The following is a 7,126-nucleotide window of genomic DNA, read 5'->3' as shown; positions in this document are numbered from 1 at the left end:
TGGATATTATAAATAAAATTCGATAAAATGAGGTATTTTAACAATATTGAATGAATTAATGAAATATTGGTGTGTATACACTACCAACTACACGTTGACACCGCAGAAGAGATTGCATCATCGCGGAAATCGTTCATCTGTTGCTATCGCGTACGACTTCCAAAACATGCACGCGGCGGATCCCCGCGATGGGATCAGTAACTGAATATGGAACACATAGCTCTTTTTTAACAATCAGTTTATTTTTACGATTTTAATTAATAAAGACGCTTGCCTTTACATACAAACTCCAAAGAACATGCTTCTCTTATAAGCATTTCAAGTACTGCTATCAGTCAAAGCTCTTTATGTTCAAATGTCAATTCATGGCGTGCGGGTAATAACTCCAAACTAACGACAATCTCAACATACTGGTACAGCCTATATTTGTTTTACTTAAATCGTCAAATTTTACAGACAAAAATGACACAAACCAAGCTGGAAATAACATAAATAATTAATTTACTAAAACAAAACATATATCAATAATTTTAAAAGAATGCATAAAAAATAAATAACAAATAAAACTGTTCCATATTAAAGTACTCCGAAGACAAAAATGGCAGTCATTGACTGTGCGGTTAATAACGAACTTTTTATGCAGATAAGTAGTATCTTGAACAATGACATTTATATCAACCAATTGGTCTTAGTTTAATAATCGGATTTCAACAGGGGATATACTATGCCCCGTACATGATTAGACTTATAACAGACCCTTTTAAGCACCCGTTATAATATTTTTATAGATTTAAATAAATCAATTTGCATCTGTTTGATTTAGACACCGACAGCACTTCTCCTATGGATGAACAAAACCAAAACTAAGTGTTTCCTTATTTGGATTATATCTAACATACTTATACAGATTTATGACTATTATCTTAAAGAGGGAAACATATTTGATTAGATAGCTGTACACATTCCTTAGCTATTTATTGCTTCATCATATAACGATATGTATTACTGTGTTTAAACATACTTGAAAAGATAAGGGAATATATCACTAAACGTAGACGTAAATACTTTAGAAATAGACAATAGTGTAATAAAAAGTATTAAGTAAAATTTGATTCACTCATTTACATTCCTACCACTTCCAATCTCCCAAGAACTTATAATCAACTTGATAAAATATGCAAAATCACCATCCTCTATAAATTTATAAACCTTTTGAACTTTATAACCACTTCGAGATAACATGATTTAAGTTTCTCCAATTCTTTAAACGGTTTTTACCCATAAAGTTTTATCAGAACATGTTTGTGAAATAAACATTGTAGCATGAACACTTATGGCCGGTTGCCCAGATGTCTGTCATGCAAGTCAATAATGTCTCCCATATGAAGAACAAAATATTTATACTGTTTCTGGATTTAAAGCTTACTTTAAGTTGGATAACTCAAAACCAAATATTCTGTTGTATTCTGGATGTAACCACACCAAAGTAAACCTTCACCTACTGATAATTTTAACATGTAAGCAAGTTGTCCAAGCTATAGTTAGTTCAAATTATTGTTTGGTATAAACATGTAAACACCTAATTAATGCAGAAGGTAATCTACTAAATCACACACTCATAGACGGTTATTTCTAGAAAATATTATTTATTGTTGGATATGTATCCAACAATATATTTATAAAACGTTGCATAGACGTTTTGAAATAATTCGTCAATATTTGTCGTATGGTTCCATTACCCATGCCCAACCGCTCAATCAGCTCCCTGACCATCAATGGTCTGACGACATCAAGCGCGTCACGGGATGACGTCCTGGTCGTCGCGACATGCTTTTAACCAGTGTTTTCTTCTAAACGGTTTTGCAATAGCAATATTCTACGTTACACCCTCGTTCATGAGAATATTATAAACCAATCCCATTCCAATTGTCACTACGTTGCCATGCTGTGTTTTTTTAAATATTTTTGTCAACTTTATTCCTTAAATAATATCATTTGTACATTTCGTTATAAATAATGTAAACAAAAAGTAGGTCTGAAAGTGCATGTTTTTTATATGTTGTGTATTGTTTTAAGACGACGCTTACATGCAAGATTTGTAATATGCTGATGGTGGTCTATAACGTGAAACTATTTAGCGAATTTTATTGTGCATTATTTCAGAAACTGCATTTCTACCCTATCAGGTTATTTACAATCATGTTTAATACATCGAGATGACAAGGGCTCGGGCTCAGACAGTTTTTTTCATTATTTTACAGGGCTAATTGTGGCTCATCTTCGTGTAATTAGACTGTATAAGATTGTGGTGAGGCGAAATTAATAGCAGAATTCTGTACAAACTGCAAAGTAAAACTGCGCCTCAATAAACTTGAAAGCTTCCAAGAAAATGTCTGTTGACTCGAAATCTAATTCTACAGACACGTGGCGGGACACAAGAGTTATGTATATGTATATGTGTAAAGTTGCATATAGCATTTTACTACACTTTAACATTGTTTATAAAACATTTGTTTAACAAGCTATGTGCATTTACGACAACTTTTCTTTGGAAAAATCTGCGAGGGGTGTGCGTATGTATACTGCAGTATGCCTTGGCATGCAAATCAATTTTGGTTACACGTAAATGACTTAAAGCAGTATTTCTAATTGGAGTCTAAGTGGGGTGTGTATCAACTAGCGGATAAGATTACTTTAATATGTCAATATCCGAGAAACAATATGAATGAAAAGCACTTAAATGGACTATTTCAGACTAAAATAGCTACATTTTTCCTATGGAAAGACACCAAGCCCCATATATAGTCATTAAATCCTGAGTTTCACCATAGGAGTGATTTGTACCGATTTGTGTGACACAGATGAATCACACACACACACACACACACACACACACACACACACACGCACGCAAGCACGCACATACATACACGCACGCACGCACACACGCACCCCCCCCACACACACACGCACGCAAGCACACACACACATACACGCACGCACGCACACACACACACACTCACACACACACACACACACGCGCGCGCAAGCAAGCACGCACACATATACACGCACGCACGCACGCACGCACACACGCACACACCCACATCCACACTCACTCACACACTGCCTTGAGCGTGACAGAAAATTATTGATGCACCGGCTTTGGAATCAGGATAAGCAACAGCTTATCGTATAACCAAAAGCGTTTAAGTCAAAACCACCCGGTATGCATACGCATCAGTTCGAAACGATCACTAAGAACGTTTAAAATGATCCGTGACAAACATGTTTTCTCAGTAAGGTTTTGTGTGAGGAGACTAACGATTCCATATTCTTTTCATATATTTGAAATTTAGACTGTTGAAAGTTGTTTTGTATTTTATTTTAAACGACTTTTTTCATAAAAATTGTATGGGTGGGTTAACGTCCCCTTGCGTACCGAAAACGCCTTAATTCTCTACTAGAATCCTGCTTAACAGGTACGTTATAATGCAAATTTAAGTACCGCATACAGTCCATTTGAGTCCAGAGTACTCAATCAAAATGCCGCTAATTTAAAAACAGGTATTGTGGTTTTTCATAACATGTTCTTCGACATCGATACTAAATTAAGATAATCATTATAGTTTAGAATATTGGTATCTGATTGGAATTGCACAGTTTCAATCTATTTATTTTCCTGTTTTCACATAAGGAAGTCAATCCTGTAAATCTTCTTACAAAACAAACAATCGTCTGTCTCATCGTTTACCGACAACAAATCATACAAAACAAAAATGTTTTCCTTTTGATGTACTATATCTGGCTATTTCATCTAGTTTCTAAATACCTGAAGCGGTGTTTATATGGCAGGCCTATGATCGTAATTGTTCTCAGTAGGTCAATTTCCTTAAACAAATATGCAATTCCGCATATGTATATCCATTGTTTTTGTTTTTAATTTTGCACTTATCCGCCAAAATTTGAAAGGTTTTAGGTAAAAATTCATGTCAGAGTACATAGCCTACATTACATACACCATAACAGCAATGTCTTGTTCCATCAGAATGATGTTTAAAGACGTAGGCTCGAATACCAATATCCATAAACGTCCCATTACTTGATTAATGTTGTTAACAGGTTGTCGACGCTTTGCTTTCACTCGATATGGTTTCCTTGGCCCCGTATACCCCATATCGGGTCACCTACTAATTCCGTATCTTATAATATCACATAAGCGCTTATGTCTACAACTAGTGATTCAATATATGATTTCAGTAACCATAATTTTACAAGAGCCAAGTGGTATATCCTATATGGTACTCATGGTAGCTTACGTTATGTCAAACAGTCGAAGAAAAAGATTCTCGCGGATTTGAAATATATTGTTACATTTTATACATAAAAAAGTGATTAACAACTGGTTAAATGTTATTTTAACTTGTTTTACTTATTCTTATTCAAGAAAGATGTTAAGCATTTGGTTGCCACTTAGGTATTTTAAAAGTTCCTTTTTCTTAAATACTTTACTGACTTTCTTTAAAAGTTCGTAAGTTTTTATAAAATTTTGATATGTTTTTCATATTTTTAAATTTTTCAATTCTTTGTTAGTACATGTGAGACTTCACTAAAACGCAAATATGCGCTTAAACAATAAGGCTATACTGTTTTGTCATGGCCTCAATGGAATGCTGTGTGTTAGACAATGCGGTTATTTTGTATGAGTGATTATGTGATTACATGGCGTTATGGAATGTTTTAAAGTAATACAATATCAAAAAATCGTACAGCCTTTGAAAAATAAATCAGAAAACTGTAAGACATTCCTGTTTTGTAAATGAAAATAAGTGGATGGTAAAAAACATAATATCTAGTTTTGTTTTTTCAAGTGCTACTGCTGTCAAACTACACGCCCTCATTTGTTTAGTTCATCCTTTTTAAACCTTTAAAGATAAATGGCAATGTTACAAATATCATGATATTTGATACGTATTAAGTTTATTTTATTGCCCCAAATTCTAAATCAGCTAAACCAAGTTATTGTCTTTAAAAGTTTCAGAATAATATAATATATCATGTGTTTCTGGTCCTGAGGGAACAATCCGATATCGGTAACAAGGTTTGCCGAGTTACCGGCCGCGCATCGCACCCGATTTTCGGATTTAGAAGAATCAGCGTATTTCTGCTTGGTGTCATTAGCAGTATTATCAAAACATTGGTGTTTTTCAATTCCAACACAATACATAGTAGTCCTACAGTTCGTATTTTTAGCGTATTATTGAAAATGAGATCTTAGTTCATAAACTTAGTTTAACAGTTCCAAAATTCTTGAACTCCTTTTCCGATTAAAGCACTATGCAAATTTACGTCCTAATTTGGAACTACGAAATACTAATTACTATTATGAAAAGGTTTTTACCCAGAAATAGAGGTATTTGATTCAATAGTGTGTGTTGTTCATGAACAATAACGCCTTTGCCTAATTTTGAAAAAAAAAATCAGCTCTAAAATAAAAGAGTTGTTGCATGCCCCCGTAACACATATCAAGCTCTTCATTTAATTGTGTAACATGTGAATGAGTTGAAACCTCGTGACCTTGGCCACCCTTGACATATTTGAGTAAGGTTGGTGGCCACCACGCCGTACAAGAGGGTTTCCTCCGAGTACTCCATTGGCCCCAAGGGTATAGACAATACTCTCGGGAATAAAAAGTAAAAAAAATAAGACAAGTCTGTGTACGCCTTTAACATACGGCATTTTCTGAAATACTACAGCTCGACCCCTTTGTGCTAAGTTTGTGTTTTGCACTGCTATCACATTTTTTAAGGAGTGGCGAAAATGTATAACCAGATGTTATGTAAAAGTAAATGAAACTCTCAAATAACAAAGCTGAACTCTTATTTCAGAATAAGAGGATTATAATCTAAACATTCTTATATGTTAAATAGATTCAAATCTACCTATACTGATTTATTTCGTTTAAGGAAAACAGAGTTAAACAACACTGTTTTCATGAATTAATATTTGAAATAAACTACTTTACGTCACTTTTTGTAAACAATTAAGTCGAGATCTTAATCATAATTTATGGGTGTGTAGTAAATGTAAGTATGAGGCTCTTCCTCATTGTTAAAAGCACGTTGTATTGTTCCTTAATTAACCTAATCAGATTTAGAATACAATACTAAATACAAAACTAACTCGAACTACGGTGGTTTATTTTAGCTATTTACCGACATAGTTTTACTTCGTTTATAAACTCTTTTATAGTTAAAACTTTGAAGCTAACAGTTGACACTTCCCTTTTCAGATAGCGTGATTAACGTCTGTTATTTGTTCGAAGTATCATCATCCTTTAAGAAAATAAAAACTATTATTTGGAATAAAACTTACAACAAATGATAAAATCAGAATGCTTTTTTGCTGAAGATTTATTAAAGTATCCTAGCGTGTGTTTATTATAACCGCCCCAAAACACATCATAACTGGTATGTGATGCTATTACAGTGTATGTATTGTATTTTACATAATCTTATTGCATACTCAATATCAGTATTGCGAATGTATACAACCTTGTTTACGTTTTTTGCTTAAACATAGACATTGACGATAACATCTCGCATGGGAAGCAGTGAAACTATTGTTGTTATAACTAGCTACCCACACAATTTGTTGGTTTTGTTTAATTGGTTTGTATTTGAATGTATAGTTTGTATGTCATGGTGTTTACAAAAAAAACCCCATATTATTAAACTTAAATTCAAACTTGAAAACTAAATAAGTTCTATCCAATTCATTTCATCCGATATTAAGCAAAAGCATTCATATAACTGTTCATTAGACTTTATAAAGTTTCATTTGAGTTAGCATCGAACGAAAGTTTCCTACCAAAAACCTTTATTTTAGAATGTGTAGTCAGAGGACAAAGAATATCCTTTATCTTATAAAAATAGTTGCAATGAGTTTATATTAACGTTTTTTGTAATATCGCTTTATAAATGATAATTTATGATTTTGAGTCAGGAACCTTACTGTTATTATAGCAATCAGGGTCTTCATCTGTGTCGAGGACACACTGCGCCTGTTTGCACTCATGTCCTTCATAGAAAAAATGCTTTTCTGAAAACCAGACAAGGAAAACTAT

The sequence above is a fragment of the Mya arenaria genome, chromosome 16, assembly GCF_026914265.1.
Source record: "Mya arenaria isolate MELC-2E11 chromosome 16, ASM2691426v1".
In the NCBI taxonomy this organism is placed as follows: Eukaryota; Metazoa; Mollusca; class Bivalvia; order Myida; family Myidae; genus Mya; species Mya arenaria.
The sequence above is the reverse complement of the archived record's forward strand: the minus strand, read 5'-3'. Positions refer to the sequence as shown.